This window comes from Magnolia sinica, chromosome 12 (assembly GCF_029962835.1).
Source record: "Magnolia sinica isolate HGM2019 chromosome 12, MsV1, whole genome shotgun sequence".
In the NCBI taxonomy this organism is placed as follows: domain Eukaryota; kingdom Viridiplantae; phylum Streptophyta; class Magnoliopsida; order Magnoliales; family Magnoliaceae; genus Magnolia; species Magnolia sinica.
Window position 1 is genome coordinate 2,979,416 of NC_080584.1, and position 22,096 is coordinate 3,001,511.

The 22,096-nt window shown below is 42.0% G+C and overlaps 1 long non-coding RNA gene across 1 annotated transcript; it reads right to left on the reverse strand.

The window, feature by feature from the left end:
- Window positions 1–1,229: 1,229 nt before the first annotated feature.
- LOC131220792 (uncharacterized) lies at window positions 1,230–20,651 on the reverse strand. Its single transcript, XR_009158828.1, has 2 exons — window positions 20,621–20,651; window positions 1,230–1,525 (listed from the first exon to the last, which is right to left on the reverse strand). It is a non-coding gene; the product is annotated as an uncharacterized LOC131220792 (long non-coding RNA).
- Window positions 20,652–22,096: the final 1,445 nt, after the last annotated feature.

The window sequence follows — 22,096 nt, forward strand, 5'->3', positions numbered from 1 at the left end:
ACACGTGGTATATTATATTTTTGTAGGAACCGGATTGGCTACTCCCCTTGCCACCAGCCAATGGCGGGTGGTCAGTGCTCCGTAGGCTCACTATGATGTGTGTGTTTCATCCATGCCGTCCATCTATTTTTCTAGATAATTTTATGGTATGAGACAAAAAATGAGGTATATCCCAATCTCAGGTGGACCACATTACAGGAAACAGTGTTGAATGAACGTCGACCATTAAAAACTTTTTGGGGGCCATAAAAGTTTTGGATCAAACTAATCTTTATTTTTTCCCTTCATCTGGTTATGTATGACCTAATCAACAGATTGGATGTCAAATAAACAGAACAGTGGGCCTTAGGTTTGTGGCCACTAAATAGCGGCCAATATTGTGATTTTAGGGTTGCAGAAAAAATGTATCAGGTCCACTATTCTTGATGGTTTGATGTAAATTAGAGAAATCTAAAACCAGATGGTTGCATGAGTAATTCGGAGGATCCAATGGTCATAATATCATCTAATCGTTTAATATCCATGCACATGGAATGTGTGTCGGAGATCTGAACCGTTCATGAAATTATAGAGCGGTCCAATAATCAGGGTACATTATCCCACCTTACATTTGATATGCAGAGTTCATTCATGATGAATGGTCCGAATGAGTCATCTTGGCTGGAGTCGGATGATTAGGATCATTTGATTAGAGAGCACAATCAGAAAGGCCCATTAATGAGAGGCGTGGATAGCCTACAACCCGTTCCTCAGGTCCAAAGCCAGGTGGGGCCCACCGTGATGTTCGTGATAAATCCTCACCGTCATTCCGTTTTGCCAACTCATGTTAAGACATAAACAGAAAAAATGTGGCAGATCCAAAACTCAAGCAGGCGACAAGATAGGAAACAATGGGGATTGAACGTCCACTGTTGAAACATCCACAGGCCACGGAAGTTTTTGGGTCAGGCAAATACCAGGGAGATTCCTGCCAATCCCCTTTTAATGATGGGAGACAGTGTGCAGATCAACTCTCCATGAACATTGAAGCTTTGGTCCAAACAAATTACAAGCAGCAGCCTATCACACGTTTACAAGACCGAACCTACTCTGATAAAAGGGTCTGAATGCAATCATCTGGGCTTGGTACAGTGTATTGAAAAAGCAATCCATGGACAATCTGCATGGTTGAACAACCCACATCTACAGCCCATTGTGAATGAAGTATAACATCTATCTCAACCATCAAATGAAGATAAACTGTCTGATCAAGCCCCTATTAAATGTGGACCATTGGATGGCGTCCACCTGAAAGCTAGCAATTGGATGTCTATGATTGTCTGAGAGGAGCAGACACAAGCCCAAAGAAAGATGGGTACCACTAGAAAACAAATAAACTAAAAAAATAAAAAGGTGGGCCCCACCTACACAATTGTCCTATTGAACAAATGAAAATGCTAGTTTTGATGGGCCATAGTGCTGTTTTGGGTTTTACTTGGATTGGGTCCCAATACTAAAAAGGAAATGCCATTCCATCCATATGACTCTTTTAGGCATGCAGAGTTTTACTTCTCAACAAAACCAAGAGCCATACCGAATTTTCTCAGTAGAAAAACATCAGAAAACACAAGCCTTTGTACTGCGATCGCATAGGGCCGCAACCTTGCTGATGGAAAGTCACGACAGCTGCTGGGCATAGAGAACCATCCACATGACTCCCCTTGCTTTCAATCAAACGATTCCTATTCGCCTACCTGAGTACGTTTCTAGAAGTCCACTTGTAAATGTCTCAAGAAGCCTATACATCCAGCGATCCAGCATTCCTGTCAATGGGGGGAACAGCTCTTCATAAGGCAGAAATAGATAAGCAATAAAACTACTTGCTAGAATCCGAGAATGTTACATCAGGATCACACACATGGCATGGTCATATGGCAATTCAGACCATTCAGATAGCTGAATTGATTGTGGACGAAGCACAACCCAAAAAATCACGATGAGCTGACGGTGCTAATCAGCTGATTTTGCCGATGAAATTGGATAGCTTTTTTAGTTCCTATCATCCATTTTATAGCCACCAACTAGACAATTAAGATAGCTCAATCAGTTTGATCTTCGATCTGGCTCCATCCACAATGCGCATAAACACTTCTCAGTGTCTGGATAGCTATATAATTTTTAGGCATGATTTTACGTGGTGTGGCCCACTTGCATTTTGATTCAGCCTAATTTTTTTTGGCATCAAAGAGAAATGAGGCTTTGCACATGATAGACGGATTGGATGTCACGCACACATTACGGTGGGACCTGTCCATGGTCTTTTAGGTTAAGTTCCACCTACAAAGCTCTGCAGTTGATCCGCCTCAATTCCTGATAAGATGGACGTAGGCCCGAGACAAATCAAGGAGGTTCTATGCAATCGAGCTCATGGGAACTTCCCATGAGGTCGAGCTGTGTGGGCCCACTATTGATGCATGTCAAACATCAACACCGTGCATTTGATAGGTCTCCTATAAAGTATGGGATATCCCAAAAATTAGCCGGAACTAAGGTGAGCCATACCATCTAAAACCATGTGAAGACATGCTTAAAACATATAAAAGTACTTTGTGGGGCCCACCTGAGTTTTGGATGTAGATGAAACTTGGTGTGACTCCTCATTCAAATAGGACAAACACAATGGATGGTCTGGATTTGCAAACAACATCTCAGTGGGCCAAATAAAAGATTATGAAGGTTTTAATGGGAGGGTAACCCCTCTCAACTATTGTATGTGGTGTGGCCCACCCAAGTCACGGATTGACTTGATTTTTAAGCCCTAGGCCCACCATGGAATGGTGCATCTGATGATGGGGTAGATGTTCGACAGGCATCATGTTGGAGCCTCCCATGAGCTCGACAGCCTTTTCCCTATATATATATGTGTGTGTGTGTGGTGTGATGTGTGTCAAACATCTACACCATTAGTCAGATGTACCATTCTATGGTGGGCCACGGGCTTAAAAATCAAGTCAATTCATAACTTGGGTGGGCCACATCACATACAACCGTTGAGAGGGGTTACTCTCACATTAAAACATTCATTATCATTTATTGGGCCCACCGAGATGTGGTTCACAAATCCAATCCATCCATTGTGTGTGTCCCACTTGGATGAGCGGTTAGACCAAGTTTCAACCGCATCCAAAACTCAAGTGGGCCCCACCCAGTGCTTTTATATATTTTAGGCATGTTTTCACATGGTTTTATATGGTATGGCCCACTTGAGTTCCAATTACAGCTGATTTTTTTGGATATCCCATGACTTAAAAGGGACCCATCAAATGCACAGTGTTGACATTGGATACACACATCACCTCACAAGCAGCTCAACCTCATGGGAAGTTCCATGAGGTCAACTTTACAGTACCATTTCACATATATATGAAATGACCATTTTATCCTTCCCACTATTGGTAAACAGCATACCATGTGTGCCCTGATGTGAAAATTTAAAATTTTCTTACATGAAATCAACATTTTTTCATTTTTATTGTAGGTCCCACATATGCACACGGTGCTTTTTTATTAGCATTGAACCAAGCGCATCCACCGCTTAACTAGATGCAAACTGCGTCTACTAAAGATATCTCTCAATAGCACTGGGATTGAACACACATACCTATTGAAAACGCGCCATGTGCGCATGTATAAATATTAGACCCTCTCTTTCTCAAGATTGCTTTCATTCAAAGGACCATAAGGCCAAAGACAATTCTCTCTCTCTCTCTCTTTCACTGTCCATGATGTTACCTGCCTTTGAGAATTATTCCATCCATGAGATCACCGGACATGAAATCTTCACACACCAGGCAACCCTGTCCACCAATCAAACCATTGTTTCATGCATCTGTCTTTATTTTCTCTCCTCCTAAGACATATCTTATCATGGGGAATTATCGGATCTTATGCTCCTGGATATGCACAGTACACTCAGATTCTTACTTGGTACAGTGGGGCCCACCTTTCACTGATCCAGACCAATGTCTTGTTGGGACCCAACACAGGTGGACCACCCACCAAAAATCTCATCTATAAGACAATCCTATCCTTTCAAAAGTACCATGATTGGAGAATAGGATCATTCAATGTGGAGATCTTTTAGGCAGGGCCCATCCAAAGTGGGACCCACCAATGGTCAGGTACATGGGTCCCCACCTATACCAACTGAAAACTAGGTATTCGTTGCCTATGTTTAGGCCGAGGATAATAATGTAATTACTCACTTATTAGGCATGGTTAAAACACCAGGCGAATTGACTCATGACTTGCCGGAGTTGACTCGGATATAAATCGGATCTGGTCAGATTCATCCGAGTCTTAAAACCAGGCCTTGGGTCAGAACCGCCAATGTCACTCTTCAGACGTGAAGTTTTATTTTTCCTGCGCGTCCACATAGCAAACTTTTAATAACGTTATAACACCGTGATAATGCCGTAACGGCCACTACTGATAGTTAGTCTATGGTTGTATTTTATCACCATAAACTCCTGTTTAGCAATGTGAAATATACAGGTTATTAATTAAAGCTATATTATCTTGATAATAGTGTGAGATTTTCAAAATATCCCAGTTTTTAATTTTCCCTATTTTATCTTGAAAATATCTTAATATTAATGAAAAAGTACGTAAAAATGTAGCTAATTAACTATATTTATGAGTTACTGTCAAGTCCAACCGGTTGGGTCACAAGTTATAGTTCACCTAGCTGATAACTTCCAACTCGTTAAGAGCATATGACATCCAACCCCTTGAGTAGGTTAGCCCAACCATGAGGATTAACTAATTCAAAAATCAGTACCATCTGTTTATTAGGCGGACCACATGACATGGGAAACAATTTCTAACCATTGATAAATAGCAAATTATAAGTGTGGCCCACTTGAAAAATGGATGTTGCTGAGTTTTTTGAAGATGATCTTGATAATAGGGCTAACCTATTAAATGGGTTGAATGTTGCACACACATCACAAGTTGGAAGTTATCTGTTGAGTGAACTGTAATTTATCTACTCTATAATTATATGTGTATTATATAATTTTTATTTTTATATTTAGTGAGATTTTTCCTAATTTTAACCTAAGAGAAACCTATTACTTAGAGAATCTTGAGAAAAAAATTAGGTTTTGAAAAATTGCTAAGAATGAGATTTCTCACTATATTGTTAAGACGAACAATCACATGCATCAACATGCATGGTAATTACCAGACATTTGATCTATGTGGGGCCCACCCATTATGTGTATAGGAATTTAAAACGTGCACTTGGTACGGTTCTCATGGGTGCCTTACATATGAATTTCATCATTATGAAAAACCCAAGTGGGACACATCATTAAAAGTAATGTACAATCACTCCTAAAGCTTATATATTTATTTGTTGTGAACCCGTCCAACTTTTGAATCGCTTGAGTCTATGTGTCACTTCATCTAGTGGTTGCACCTAATAATGATTGGGTTGAATGACATATATAGTCGACGGCGGACACCCATTTCTATGTGTCACTTCACCTATTCCTCTCTCGGTATTTGATAAGGTGAGCGATTACGTCGAAACATATGCCTCGCCGTGCGCGGTTTGGGTGGATCCGAGGTCGGTGGATGCTTAAGTATGGTGCCCACTGTGATGTATGTGTTACATCCACACAGTCCATTCATTTTGACAGATTATTTTAGCTCATGATCCCTAAAATAAAGCAGATAAAAATCTTAGGTGGACCATACCATAGGAAAAACTTGTTATTGAATCCCTACCATTAAAAGCCTAGTTTTTAATGGCAGCCACCGGAATGTTTGTTTGTCATCCAACCTGTTGATAAGGTCACAAAGACCTGGATGAAGAGACTGGGCTAATATTAGCCCGGTCCGAAACTTTTGTGGCTCATGAGAAGCTTTTAATAACTGATTACCACTGTTTCCTCTATTGAAATCCATCTGAGATTTGGATCTACTTCTTTTTTTTATCAAGCCTTGAAATGAATTTTCAAAAAGGATCGGCGGCACGGGCCGGATATAAGGTACTCAGATTGCGTCTACCCCTGATCGTCTTTAGCCATGAAAAGGCACTTCTACGAGCGGGTGTATCATGATGTATCTATATATCCACACCGTCCATCCCTCTTCTTATATCATTTTAAGCTATGTCCACAAAAATGAGGAAGATCCAACGCTCGAGTGGATCACACCAAAGATTACTCTCGTATTTAATGCTTTGTGTATTTAACAAGCTTATTATTTGGTGTGGCCTACTTGAGCGTTGGATCTGCCTAGTCTCTGAGCACATTCCTTAAAATGATCCGAGAGGAGGGATGGATGGTGTGTACAGATACATCACGGTGGGGCCGCCCACAACTGACCGTTCATGGCCAGAGACGGGCGGGCTGCAATCCGCGTCCGATATGAGGCACATAAATCACGGTAGGCCCCACGGACAGGGATCCCGCCAGGGAAACGTATTGGCTACTCTCCTGCCACTAGCCCGGTGGCTAGTGGTAGGTGCTCTGCAGGCCTCACTATGAAGTATATATTTTATCCATGCCGTTCATCCATTTTTACAGATCATTTTAGTTCTTGATCCCAAAAAAGAGAGGGATATAACTCTGAGGTGGACTACACCACAGGAAAACAATAGTGATTAGATACCCACCATTAAAATCATCCTAAGGCCCACTATAATTTTAATTTGACATCCAATCTGTTGATTAGGTCATACATACCCAGATGAAGGGAAATAAACAAAGATCAGATTGATCCAAAACTTTTATGGCCCCAAAAAAGTTTTTAATGGTCAATGTTCAATCAACACTGTTTTCTGTAATGTGGTCCACTTGAGAATAGGATATATCTCATTTTTTGGCTCATACTTTATAATGATCTAGAAAAATAGATGAACGGAATGGATGAAACATATACATCATGGCGAGGCCCAGAGAGTACCGAACACTATACAGTAGCTAATCCGTTCTGGTACATATACCCTGCAGCAGCAAAACCAACAGCGGATAGATATACGTAGATATTCCCTACAGCAACGAAACCAACAACCAATAGATATAAGTAGATGTCCCTACATTAACAAAGACAACGGCGGCGGCAGCAGCAGCAGCACCGAAAACAACCATGCCCTACAGCAACAAAACCAACAACGAAAACAAAAACAACAACAACAACAGCAACGAAAGCAACCATGCTCCATCTATATCAACTCGAGCTACAACAACATCGATAGTACGATGTGCAAAACGCGCCTAACGATATCAATATATGGCATGGATAGCCATTTTAAGGCCATGTGCAATGTAGATCAGTGCAACAGCTATCCTCGTCAGCTTTTTTCCCAAACCCACCGCAGCGGGCGGCACTTGCGGAAATAGCAGTGAGAGCAAAAGCAGCACAATCCCTAATGCGAAAATTGCAAAATTCACAAGAGCATAGGCTTTCAAAGGAAATTCGTGAAACGGGTCCTGAGAAAGCCCGGCGGACTGATCCCCGAGAATTTCAACTGTGGAGACTGTAATGGAAGAGACCGCTACCTTGAACATGTCCTTCTGGTCATTGATATCTCCTGCCGATGGTGTGGTCAGCGCCATCGAGACTGACACATCTGGGTGATCGTCTGGGACATTGATGGCATGGTCGACCACCGTAATCTCAGCCATTTGTTTTTGTTGGAGGGATATGGGGATAGATAGGATGATGGGAGAAGAGGCTCTTTGATATTAGCTGAGGAACAACAGAGTCTTTGTTTGAGAGAGAGAGAGAGAAGAGGAGGCTCGCGGGGTTTTAGAGAGAGAGAGGTAAGAGTCTAGATCTTCTGTTTGCCAAAACTACGACTTTCCTGTTTTTTTTTATAGGGACCTGATGGAACCGGTTACCACCGAAAACGGTTGGAAGTGATCGGTTTCGAGATTTTTGTCGGCCAGCTCGTGGCGGTAGTAACCTCGATGTGGTTGAAAGTGGGTCCCAGGGGTCGATTCGACCCCTGGGACCCACTTCCAACCACATCGAGGTTACTACCGCACCCACAGGACCACCACTTCCAACTAGATCTGGATCCTCGCAGGCTCTAACCGGTTAGAGATGGTTGGAAAGTGGGGTGACTGACACATACGTATATGGTCTGAACATCGACATGGTGCATTTGATGGGCCCATCTAGGTTATGGGATATCCCAAAAAATCAGACATGTATATGGAATTCATGTGGGCCATACCATCTACAACCACTTAAAAACATGCCTAAAATATATAAAATCACTTGGTGGGGCCCACCTGAGTTTTGGATGCGGTTGAAACTTGGTCTAACCCTGCATCTAAGTGGGACACACACAATGAATGGACTGGACTATGAACCACATCTCCGTGAGCCTAATAAATGATTATTAATATTTTAATGGGAGAATAACCCCTCTCACCTATTGTAGGTGGTGTGTCCCAACCAAGTCATGGATTGACTTGATTTTTAAGCTTGTGGCCCACCATGGAATGGTGCATCCGGTGGATGGGATAGATTTTCGACACATATCACGACGGGGCCACACAGTTCCCATGAGGCAGATGGGCAAAAGATGAAGATGACCCCGTGTCCCAACCCGAGTGTGACCTCGTCATTTCGTAGATGCTTGTGCAACCACTCTCACTCTCTTTCACACCTAGATCCCTTTCACTCTATTTCACTCTCTTTCGACCAAACGTGCCCTTATCATTTATTATAATTAATAAGGGAAAGCAAGGAAAACTGTTACGTGATTTTGATTCTGTTTTTTACGGTGTATTTCAAGCACCCTTAACTGGAATGGGTCAATCTGGTACGTTGGATGGGAAGGACATGTTGTTTGCAAGTTGTATGCTTCAATAGCACTACAATGTCATCCTAATACATACATCAAGGTGGGCCCAACGGTAAGGGAGCACCATCTTGGGTGAGGCCAGGGCTGCACCTAGTGGCTCCCGCTATAGTCATTCAATCTCTACCGTGTGGTCCACTTGAGATCTTCATATTCTTTTTTTTCTTTACCATGCCATAAGATGAGCCGGAAAACTGATGGACATCGTTGGTGGGGCAACACCCACTATTGTGTTAACCCGGCAATGCCTAGCATGGCTTCCGGCTCCACCGAGGTGGATGGATCCTGACTGAGGGGCCTACTGTGATACATGTTCCTTACATCCACACCGTCCATCCATTTTGGCAGTTCATTTTAAGGCTTGATCTCAAAAAATGAAGAAGATCCAAATCTTATGCAGATCACACCATAGGAAACATTGATGATTGACCATTAGAACTTTTCGGGGCCACAAAAGTTTTGGATCAAGCTGATATTTGTGTGGTCCCTTCGTCCAAGTCTTTGTGATCTTATCAACTAGTTGAATGGCACATAATAAATATTCCGGTGGCACCTAAGAAGATTTTAATGGTGAATATTCAGTTATGGATGTTTCCTGTGGTGAGGTCCACCTAAGATTTGGATCTCCTTCATTTTTAGGATCATGCCCACACTCAGATCCATACCTCAACTGGCTGAGTGGAGATGCTTCGTTTCAACACTTGAGGTCTTGGTATCGACCCCTAGGGGGGTGGCTAACATGGAGTGTGTGTACTGAGATGGGTATAACAAGCTAAACTAAGTGTCTTTTACTTTTTTCATCACATGAACATTAAATGAGCTCTAAAATCATACAAAAAAAAATGGATGGACGGTGTGGATAAGACCCATACACCACACCACAGGGGCCACTCAATGGATGGACGGAGTGGCCACTGTGGTGTGGTGTATGGGTCTTATCCATACCCTCCATTCATTTTGTTTTTCTTCTCATTTTAGGGTATCAGGCAAAAAATGAGGCAAATCTAAGGCTTAAGTAGACTACAAAATGGGGATTAAACTCTTACCTATGAAAACTTCTTGGGCGCCACCGAAGTTTTGTATGAAGCCGATATTTGTTTTTTAAAAAAAAAAAAAAATCTTCATATAGGTCCATGTAACTTTATGAATAGATTCTATGGGAAAGAAACATCCTGGTGGGCCCTAGAAAAGTTTCAACGGTGAGAATCATTATCACCTCTGCTTCCTGTGGTGTGGTCTAATTGAGCATTGTATCTGCCTCATTTTTTGGTTTTATACCTGAAAATGATACGAAAAAAAAAGAATGAACAGTGTGGATAAGATCCATACATCATGGTGGTCACTCAAATCTTCTGCCCGTTCCAGCCCGAGAAGGGGGGGTGTATACGCAATCCGCGTCTCTCTCCCAAGAAAATGATGCGAATTCTCTGTATCTCTCTCTGACTTTCGTGTTGCTCATTCGGTGGGATTGAGGATTATGTGTGGCTGCCATGATTTTGAGAAAATGTATTCAAAAAATAAAACGAATTCAAAACTTAGATGGGCCACATGGCCCACATCTGTGGCGGAATGGAATCTTCTCCGAGAAAACGCGGCTTACGTACGATTGCGCACCATCTCTATGGGACCGGAACCCTCTCCGAGAAAACGACGTATTATGATTCATGACCTTAAGACGGTGGGGCCTGCCTTTATGTATGTATTATATATCCACACCGTCCATCTGTTTTTCCAGATTATTTTAGTGTATTGCCTAAAAAATAAAGTAGATCAAATTATCAGTTGGACCATACCACAGGAAATAGTGATGATCTACCGTTAATGAGCCACAAAAGTTTTAGATCAAGCTTATATTTGTTATTTCCCTTCAGCTAGGCTTATGTGACCTTATCTACAGGTTGCATGGCATATAAACAGTGCTGAAACATTAAAGTGCTCTCTAACAAGTTTTTAATGGTAGGGAGTTCAATCACCACTGTTTCCTATGGTATGGTCCACCTGATAATGAGATTTGCTCCAATCTTTCAATAATATCATAAAATGATCTAGAAAAAACGGATGGACGGTGTGGATTGAGAATACATCCATCAATGTAAGCCCCACGGTTAGGGCAGCATCGTCTTGGCCAGTCCCTGGTCTCGTACCTAATCCACTCGCCATATCTATTCCCATTTTGGGGGCTGAAATAGGAGGATTTTGTACCAATGATCAATCACGACGAAATATGCATGCACGTGAGCTTTGTACACGTGGTATATTTTTATAGGAAACGGATTGGCTACTCCCCTTGCCACTAGCCAACGGCGGGAGGTCGATGCTCTGTGGGCCCACCATGATGTATGTGTTTCATCCATGCTGTCCATATATTTTTCTAGATAATTTTATGATATGAGACCAAAAATAAGGTATATCCCAATCTCAAGTGGACCACATTACAGGAAACAGTGTTGAATGAACATCGACCATTAAAAAGTTTTTGGGGGCCATAAAAGTTTTGGATCAAACTAATCTTTGTTTTTATCCTTCCTCTGGTTATGTATGACCTTATGTATGACCTAATCAACCGATTGGATGTCAAATAAACAGAACAGTGGGCCTTAGGAGGATTTTAATGGTGGATATTCAATCACTATTGTTTTCCTATGATGTGGTCCACCTGAGATTTATATCCCTCTCATTTTTCGTAATAGGCTCTAAAATGATCTTTAAAAAATGGATGAACGGAATGGATGAAACACATACATCATGGTGGGGGCCACAGAGCACCAACCACCGGGCTGGTGGCAGGGGGAGCAGCCGATCCGTTTCCATTTTTATAGCAATCCAAACCATCCCAGGTAGTGGGCCCTAATTTATACGGGGCATGCACCAAAAGTTCCTCTTGAGAGGTAGTTGATCGTGGGTCCCAAGTTTGTGGCCACTGAATAGAGGCCAATATTGTGATTTTAGGGTTGTAGAACAAATACATCAGGTCCACTATTCTTGACGGTTTGATGTAAATTAGAGAAATCTAAAACCAGATGGTTGGATGAGTAATTTGGAGGATCCAATGGTCATAATGTCATCTAATCGTTTAATATCCATGCACGTGGAACGTGTGTCAGAGATCTGAACCGTTCATGAAATTATAGAGTGGTCCAATAATCAGGGTACATCATCCACCTTACATTTGACATGCAGAGTTCATCATGATGAATGATCCAAATCATCTTGGCTTGAGTCAAATGATTAGGATTAGAGCTGGGGACGGGACGACTCAACTAGCCAAACTCCACTTGAACTGAGTAGACTTCGTCCAATCCGAACTCAAACCGGGTCGAGTTTGGGTCACCCAGTAACTCAACTCAACTCAACCCGAAATCCAACTCAGTATTGACTCAACTCGATCCAAAACTCAACTCGTGTATGTGTGTGTGTGTGTGTGAGCTGAGTCGAGTTGGGGTTACACAGATCTGAGATGCTGTGTAAGCTGATGGAGATGGTGCAATTCTGACAAGTGCACCTAGGTTGAGTTGTGATTTCAACCCGTCGATACCCGCTGCACTCGACCCAACTCGGTTCGGATTATTATAGGCTAGACCTAGACTCGGAACTGGTCAGGCATGCTTGACTTGGTACCAAGTCAAGTCGAGTTCGGGTCAGGTCTATTTCAAAACCAGATCGAGTCGGGTCAGCCCTAACTCAACTCATGCCCAGCTCTAATAAGGATTGCCTGCAAGCCGTTCCTCAGGTGGGCCCCACTGTGATGTTCGTGAGAAATCCTCATCGTCATTCCATTTCACCAACTCATGTTAAGACATGAACCGAAAAAATGAGGTAGATCCAAAACTCAAGCGGGCCACAAGATAGGAAACAATGGGGATTGAACGTCCACTGTTGAATGTTCGAAAATTTACAGAATTATATTTTCTGTAAAATATGAAAATCGAAAATTCAAGTTAATAAGGACGGGCTGAAACACATTTGAAATGTTGTCCTTAAAGCGTTATTTACCCCCACTCAATTGAATTGAGTATGCTGAACAGGTTACAAGGTGGCATATTTTTGTAGCAATCCAAACCATCCCAAGTAGTGGGCCCTAGTTTATATGGGCATGCGCCAAAAGTTCCTCTTGACAGGTAGTTGATCGTGGGTCCCGGGTTTGTGGCCACCAAATAGCGGCCAATATTGTGATTTTAGGGTTGATTATCAAATCATAACAATGGCATAGTTTTTGAGGTAATCCTGAACGTCCAAACATCTAATGCAAACTCGTAAACTTTAGATCAAGAAAAATCTAACAATTAACACTTGAAAGATAATAATGATTGTTTTATTTATTTATTTTTACATTAGAATTAGGACCAGTCATATGATGTAACACCCTGGAAATCGGGGGTCGCGCATCCGCTCAACTCCCGAGTTCCCGAGAGTCACTATTACAGATTTTCATTTTCATTAATATGCATTTAATCTGTTTAAGTTGCGTAGCCTAAAATTCTCTGAACATGAAACATGAACACGCAAGTCTGCTGAAATGAAAGAGGTTAACATATATATGTACAAGTCCAAAATGTAAATGGGTCGCACAAGGCGTTGCTCAACCAAAACAACAAAAGAATATTATGTCCAAAAGAATGAGGCTGAGCCCATTGCCCAGCCATCCAATCCCGCCCCTCAAGCAGGCGGCGAGCCCTCCATCAGCTGGAAGTATGACAGCTCGTCCTCCTCGTCTAGGCACGCCTCGCTAGGCTCCTCCAATCCCGAGTCACCTGCATCTATGAAAGGGTCTGGTTGGTGTTTTAAAACACCGTCCCAGAGTGGGAGTGAGTGATCAACTCAGTGGGTGCTATTAATCTCAAGTTATCACAGGCAACAATTTTAATATGATTTTAATGAAAAGCAGACAATCACATACGCCTAAGTAATCTTATTAATGCGCATGTATGCAGCATGACATGATGCATGCCCTCACCACAACGCTCCCTCGTGCGACACCATCTAACGATCGCCAATGCCAACACTCCCTCAGTGCGACCTCGACTGCCGAGTCGCCAACCTAACTAATGCGATGCAATGCGGTCGTGTTAGCCGAGTTATTAGTTAGGTTCATTCATCCAGTCGATTGGGGAATCTGGTACACCCCACATATTAATGCCCTAATCTGGGTGCGAGGCCAAGACCCCCCAATGCGTGAGGCCGAGGCCCCGCGGTCCGTGATCCCGTCGGGTTCCTCATCCCCGACTTCAAGCACATGAGGAGTGCCAAGAGAAAGGGATCGCTTGCGGTCACTACGGGGAGGCGCGGTACCCCAGCGTAGGCCGACAGCTCGGACATGGTGCCCATTCTACCATGCCTGGCTCACGAGGCTGTGGACCAATTCCAAGTGGGTTATTGATGAGCTACAACGGTTGTAGGGTGTCCCAGGTTCCAATACAAGTGTGAGCAAACAGGATTAACAATCATGGTTGGTCAGACAGTAGGCTAGACCGCACGAGTCCAGGCAAGTGCATGGCGGAACGACATCGGGTGCAAGCAACCCACGTAGTCTAACTACAGTCGCCCACACGCACTCGCACAAATCCATGGGTTTAGCCTCAAGGCGGTCCTACCAACGAGACCGCCTTAACTTTCCTCGTTTTCTTGGCCAACCCTAGGGTTTGGATGGTGGTCCACAACATGTCAATGGACAGGGATATCAACTAGCAAAATCATCATCATGTTCTCATACCTCAATCATATAATCCAGATTCATCTAATAAGCAAGCTAACACAATTTATGAGCTATGGTGCATGTGTGTTGGGTGTGTTGGTGAGGAAATTGCTCACTTCTTACAACTCATGGAAATAAATTACACAGGAAGTAAATAAGGTATGCAAGCTATAGGGCACATCACGTGAGCAATCATATGAGCAATCCAACAAGTCATCATTAAATTTGCACCACGTCATGTAAGAAGCAAGAACAACGTCATGTGGGGAAATCAAATAAACGTACAATTCCAAACCACTCTAAATAAATGTAAATTCCTAGGTTCATCTATATTCTCAAAATGCACCAAGGAAGCAGTAAAAATCATTAAGCTTATATTGAAATTGGTGTTAGACCACCTAGGAGTAATAGTCCGCACCTATGGCTCGTTGGAGATTCAAAAAATGCTCTAGGAAAGAGGGCTTCCGGGCCAGTCGGTTGGAATCCTTAAACCAAGTTATTGCATGTTAGGATTCTAAACAAACCTACTTTCTACATGGATTTCAAGAAGAATGGGTGAAAACCTTACCTAGGTAACCCACGGTCGGTTGTTGAAGTCAAGGGGGAGAGTTTCTCCTTGTAAGAGAGGTAAGGAGTTGGAGGGGTTGGCTCACTTGGGGCCCCACCTTGATCTAGGGTCCACCTTGGATCTCTTACTTCTCTCTTTCTCCTCTTTACTCTCCTTTACTCTCCTTCTCTCTTGGTGGTTGTAGCAAATGGGAGAGAAAGTTATGAGAGATAGGGTTTATTCCCTAGACTTGGGCCTTTTGGCATTAAGTTCCCTCAAATTTCCAAAATAGCCTACTAGGTCTCCCTTTTAAAGTTGGAGTGGCCCTAATACTCCTTTGTCCACCAAATTCGGTGGGTAGGTGCCCTATGGCCCGATCAGGGCCCGTGTAAAATTTGGAAACAAACGGATGGACGATTGTGGGGTTTGAGTCAACAGTTCTGATCTTTAAACGGCCTTGAGGGGTCCATTCTGGTGATTGGAGTGATTCTCGTAGTCCTCTGGCTATGAAATTTCTAGGATAGGTGCTTCATGGCCCGATGAAGGGCCATGCAAAATCTGGGGACGATCGGACTTGGGGTTTGGTCGTACGGGTCCGATTCGTGATTGACGGTCACCGACCCACAATCGGGTCCCAGAGTTGGTGGACGGGTGTAGAAAAATCCATTAGACCTCCACCGTAAATATGGAAGAGATCCGATGGTCGGATAGCCTGGAATCTTGGTTTCATTTGCAAGCGCCAGATTTGGTCCTGTCATGGGTGGGGTGCATTAAGTCAGTGTCAGATCCCACTTCTGAGTGTCTGCTGGGTTCGCAGTCCGCGGTGGTCCAAAAGTCCAGTGAGCTCTATGGTTCCCTAAATTTTTAGATTTTTCTGACCTTTCGGCGTCGCGGTATAGCCCGTACGGGCTGTTACTCAGTTTAAATGGTCATCCAGCTTGGCAGCCCGCACTTGGTTTCGCCATGGCCTGACTGGTTTATTCAAATGGGCTAATCCTAGGTTAATTAGCTTATGGTACCCCTGCCATAAATGTTTTAAACGTTCGGTCCTGCGGAAGATCCTACGTGGACGCCCCAGGACACTGTACCGATTGGACGGGTTGTTACATATGATTTGGATGATTTGATCAATGTAATTTTAGAGATATGCACCATTCACAATGGGAGGAGGAATATTCTACGTAGCTTTTTATAGATGCCTCATCTTAGCTGGAGATTTGAGTGGACATTGGTCTTATCCACACTATCCATCCAATTTTTTTTCCTATCATTTTAGTATACAAGTCCAAAAATGAGGCAGATCCAAGGCTCAAGTGGACTACAAAATGGGGATTAAACTCTTACGGTTGAAAACTACTTGGGGACCATAGAAGTTTTGGATGGAGCTAATATTTGTTTTGTTTTCTTTTTTTTTCTTTTTCTTCATATAGGTATATGTAACTTTATGAATAGGTTTTATGGAAAAGAAACATCACCATGGGCCCTAAAAAAGTTTCAACGGTGAGAATCATTATCACCTCTGCTTCCTGTGGTGTGGTCCACTTGAGCCTTGTATCTGCCTCATTTTTATACCTGAAAATGATAGGAAAAAATGAATGGACAGTATGGATAAGATCCATACATCATAGTGGCCACTCAAATCTGCTGCCCGTTCCCACCCTGGAGGTTCAAAAGTCATGTGTTGTATATCCATACCAATCATTGGTTTTTATGTTACAAAAAATGAAGCAAACCATACCACAGGGAACATTGGTGAATGAATTTCATCCATTAAAAACTTCTTAGGGCTAGAAAAGTTTTGGATCAAGCATTTTCCCTTCATCAAGGTCCGTAAGACCTTATCAAAAAGGTTGGATGGCAAATAAATATTATTTTGGGCCCTAAGAACGTTCAATCAGTATTGTTTCATGTCATGTGGCCATTTGAAATTTAGATATACTTCATTTTTGGAAATACGTCCCAAAATGAATTAAAAAAATTGATGGACGGCATGGATATACCACACAACACATAGGGTGAACCCACCGACAACACTAATTAACGTGCTTTGCAATCCAATGCCCCATTTGAATTTTCGACAATTCCAGGTTGGAATTTTTGACATTCCTTTCGGATGAAGAACGCTGAGTGCCATCTTTATTTCAGGACATGCGACCGAAAGTTAAAAATAGAACGTATCCCATGGGCCCACATCCGTCAGGAATGGAATGCTATCCGACAAAGACGGTGGGAGCGGATTAGGTACTGAAGGACGCGGATTGTATACTGACCGCGTCAGTAGCGTGGTGGCTACTGAAAGTGCTCCGTGGGCCTCATTATAATGTATGTATCCCATCCACGCCATCCATCAATTTTTCCATAATATTTTACAGCGTGAAGCTAAAAATGAAGCAGATTCAAATCTCATATGGACCACTCCACAAGAAAGAGTGTTAATTGAACACTTACCATTAAAAACTTATTAGGGTTGACAAAAGTTTTGTATTAAGCTAATACTTGTTTTTTCTCTTAATCCAGGTGTTTGTGACTTAATCAACAGGTTAGATGACAAATAAACATTCCAGTGAACCCTAAGAAGTTTTTAATGGTGGGCATTCAATCACCACTGTTTTCTTGTGGTGTGGTCCATTTGAGATTTGGATCTCCTTAAGTTTTGGTATTATTGTCTATGATGACCTGGAAATATAGATGGACGGCTTGGATAAGAAAATATATATCATGCGGGGCTCACAGAGCACTGCCAGTAGCAACTTGCTACTGACGCGGTCAGCACGCAATCCGCGTCCGGTACTGAACACTTCAGTGGGACGTGGATTGGTTGAACGCCAAGAGGACATAGCCTCACCATTAATGCTCTCCGTTAGAACTCTGTTAAGCTTCTCTCTCCGTTTTGCAGTGTACGCACTCGACCACGAAATGTAAATGCTCTTTCCGTTAGATCATCATGTATGTATTGTATCCGCACCTCCCATCCATTTCGCGAGGACATCTTAGGACATAATCAAAAGAGTAGGAAAGATCCAAATTTCAAATGCACCCCAACACATAAAACAATAGGGATTGAAGGCTTACCATTAAAATCTCTTTGGACCATAAAAGCTTTTGACCAAGTTAATATTTATGTTTTACCTTATTCCATGTCTTTTTAACTTATAAAAAAGTTAGATCTCAAATAAACATCGTGGCAGCCTAGGAAGGTTTCAACGGTGGCCGTCATCGTCCCACTGTTTTCTGTGATGGGGTCCACTTGAACTTTGGATCCGCTTAATTCTTTGGTTCACTCCCTAAAATGATCTCTCCAAGTGGATGGATGGTGTGGATACAACACATACATCAGGATGGGGCCCACAGGACGTAGTCAGTAAGGGGTAAGAAAAAAAATGACTTGAAAGGCATTTACCATTCTCTGGTCGAGTGCGTGCACTGTCAAACAGAGAGCCTCATGGCAGAGTTCTAACGGAAAGAGCATTAATGATAAGGCAATGGAATCAGGCAACGGAACCGAGCCTATTTCAGTAGCAGAGCTCTAGCGGAAAGAGCATTAACGATAAGTGCGACGGACTCTTGGCATTCAATCAATCCAATTTCACTATGTCACTTCAGTAGCGTGATCAGTATTTAATCCGCTCCCAAGATGGTATGTGGCCCTTAGTGGGGCCTGCCTTGACGTATGTATTATAAATATCTACACCGTTCATCCGGTTTTCTAGATTATTTTAGTGTATTATCCAAAAAATGAAGTAGATCCAATTATTAGGTGGACCATACCACAGGAAATAGCGGTGATCTACTGTTAATAACCCACCATGATGTATGTGTTTCATCCATGACAGCCATCTATTTTTCTAGATAATTTTCTAGTGTTAGACAAAAATGAGGTATATCCCAATTTCAAGTGGACCACCTTACAGGAAACAGTGGTGAATGAACGTCGACCATTAAAAACTTTTTGGGGGCCATAAAAGTTTTGGATCAAACTGATCTTTGTTTTTTCCCTTCATCTGGTTATGTATGATCTAATCAACATATTGGATGTCAAATAAACAGAACAGTGGGCTTTAGAAGGATTTTAATGGTGGATATTCAATCACTATTATTTTCCTGTGGTGTTGTCCACCTGTTTATATCCCTCTCATTTTCGGTATTAAGCCCTAAAATGATCTTTAAAAATGGATAAACGGAATGGATGAAACACATACATCATGGTGGGGCCCACAGAGCACCGACCACCAGCCGGTCCGTTTCCATTTTTATAGCAATCCAAACCATCCCAAGCAGTGGGCCCTAATTTGTAGGGGGCATGCGCCAAAAGTTCCTCTTGACAGGTAGTTGATCATGGGTCCCAGGTTTGTGGCCACTACATAGCTGCCGATATTGTGATTTTAGAGTTGTAGAACAAATGTATCAGGTCCACTATTCTTGATGGTTTGATGTAAATTACAGAAATCTAAAACCAGATGGTTGCATTAGTAATTCGGAGGATCCAAAGGTCAAAATATCATCTAATCGTTTAATATCCATGCACGTGGAATGTGTGTCGGAGATCTGAACCGTTCATGAAATTATAGGGCGGTCCAATAATCAGGGTACATTATCCCACCTTACATTTGATATGCAGAGTTCATTCATGATGAATGGTCCGAATGAGTCATCTTGGCTGGAGTCGGATGATTAGGATCATTTGATTAGAGAGCACAATCAGAAAGGCCCATTAATGAGAGGCGTGGATAGCCTACAACCCGTTCCTGAGGTCCAAAGCCAGGTGGGGTCCACTGTGATGTTCGTGATAAATCCTCACCGTCATTCCGTTTTGTCAACTCATGTTAAGACATGAACCGAAAAAATGTGGCAGATCCAAAACTCAAGCAGATCCAAAACAATGGGGATTGAACATCCACTGTTGAAACATTCATGGGCCACAGAAATTTTCCGGTCAGGCAAATACTGCCAATACCCTTTTAATGATGGGAGACAGTGGAAATCGACTCTCCATGAACATTGAAGCTGTGGTCCAAATAAATTACAACAAGCAGCCTATCACACGTTTACAAGACCGAACCTACTCCTTTGATAAAAGGGTCTGAATGCAATCATCTGGGCTTGGTACAGTGTATTGAAATAGCAACCCATGCACAATCTGCATGGCTGAACAAACCACATCTACAGCCCATTGTGAATGAAGCATAACATCTATCTCAGCCATCAAATGAAGATAAACTGTCTGATCAAGCCCCTATTAAATGTGGAACAGTCGATATACCCATCCACCTGAAAGCTAGCAATTGGATGTCTATGATTGTCTGAGAGAAGCCGACATAGGCCCCAACCCAAGATGGGAACCACTAGAAAACAAATAAACTAAAAATAAAATAAAAATAAAATAAAAAGGTGGGCCCCACCTACACAAGTGTCCTATTGAACAAATGAAAATGCTAGTTTTGATGGGCCATAGTGATGTTTTGGGTTGCTTGGATTGGGTCCCAAAAATAAAAAGGAAATGCCATTCCATCTACATGACTTTTTAGGCATGCAGAGTTTTACTTCTCAACAAAACTAAGAGTCATACTGAATTTTCTCATTAGAAAAACATCAGAAAACACGAGCCTTGGTGCTGCGATCGCATCGGGCCACAACCTTGCTAATGGAAGGTCATGACAGCTGCTGGGCATAGAGAACCGTCCGCATGACTCCCCTCGCTTTCAATCAAATGATTCCTATTGGCCTATCTGAGTACGTTCCTAGAAGTCCACTTTGTAAATGTCTCAAGAAGTCTATACATCCAGCGATCCAGCATTCCTGTCAATGGGGGACACAGCTTTTCATAAGGCAGAAATAGATAAGCAATAAAACTACTTGCTAGAATCTGAGAATGGTACATCAGGATCACACACATGGCATGGTCATATGGCAATTCAGACCATTCAGATAGCTGAATTGATTGTGGACGGAGCACAACCCAAAAAATCACGATGAGCAGACGATGGTAATCATCCGATTTTGCGGACGAAATTGGATAGCTTCTATTTTAGTTCCAACCATCCATTTTATATCAACTGCTGTTGCTACAACAACAACAACGATAGTGGGACATGCACCACACCCTCAACCATATCAATATATAGGTTGGATGGTTATTTAAGGCCAAGTGCAACATGGATCAATGCAACAACTACCCACACCAGCTTCTTGCCGATAACTACCACGGTAGGCACCCACGGAAGTTCTAATGAGAGAAAAAGCAACCCCATTCCCATCGCAAAAATTATGAAAATTACAACAACGTAGATCTTCAAAGACAAATTCTTGATATGGGTCTTGAGAAAGCTTGGTGGTTGAGATGTGCTATCAATGTATGTGTGGTTAGATCCACACTATTCATTTAATGTGTAGAGGCAAAACATGATAATACCTTAAGAATCTGGATGATCCAATCATCCGGTGGGTCATCCCAATTAATTATTTGACATTCAATTTTATGATCTTAAAAAGAAAATTTAAAATTTGATAATTAAATTTAATAAATATATAATTTTAATTATTTAATTATTTAAGATTTGGCCACCTAGGATATATATCAAAGGTAGGCCCCACCATATAAAATAACTAGATGAATAATAATGTTGTTGATAGAAACTGATAGGATCTTTGAATTCAAACTAACCTAATTATTTTGTAGATTCTATACTATTAGACTCATGTGAGTAATCCAACTTATTTCATGATTCATTAAAATTAAAATAAATCATTTGTGATTGTTTGATTGATTAATATGCTGGTTTGAATATTTTGTTATGATAATTGTACGCTAAATTTATATGTAAATAATCTGATCAAGACAACTATGCTAAATATGAAAAATATGCATTTACATATCATCCATAATTTATTACATTTACATAATGCATGGTCACTCTTAAGGGCCCTCCCTGGAAGAAATATCGATTCTGGTAGAGCGTTACCAAATGCATGTTATGCCTAAGCCTACCGAAAGGTG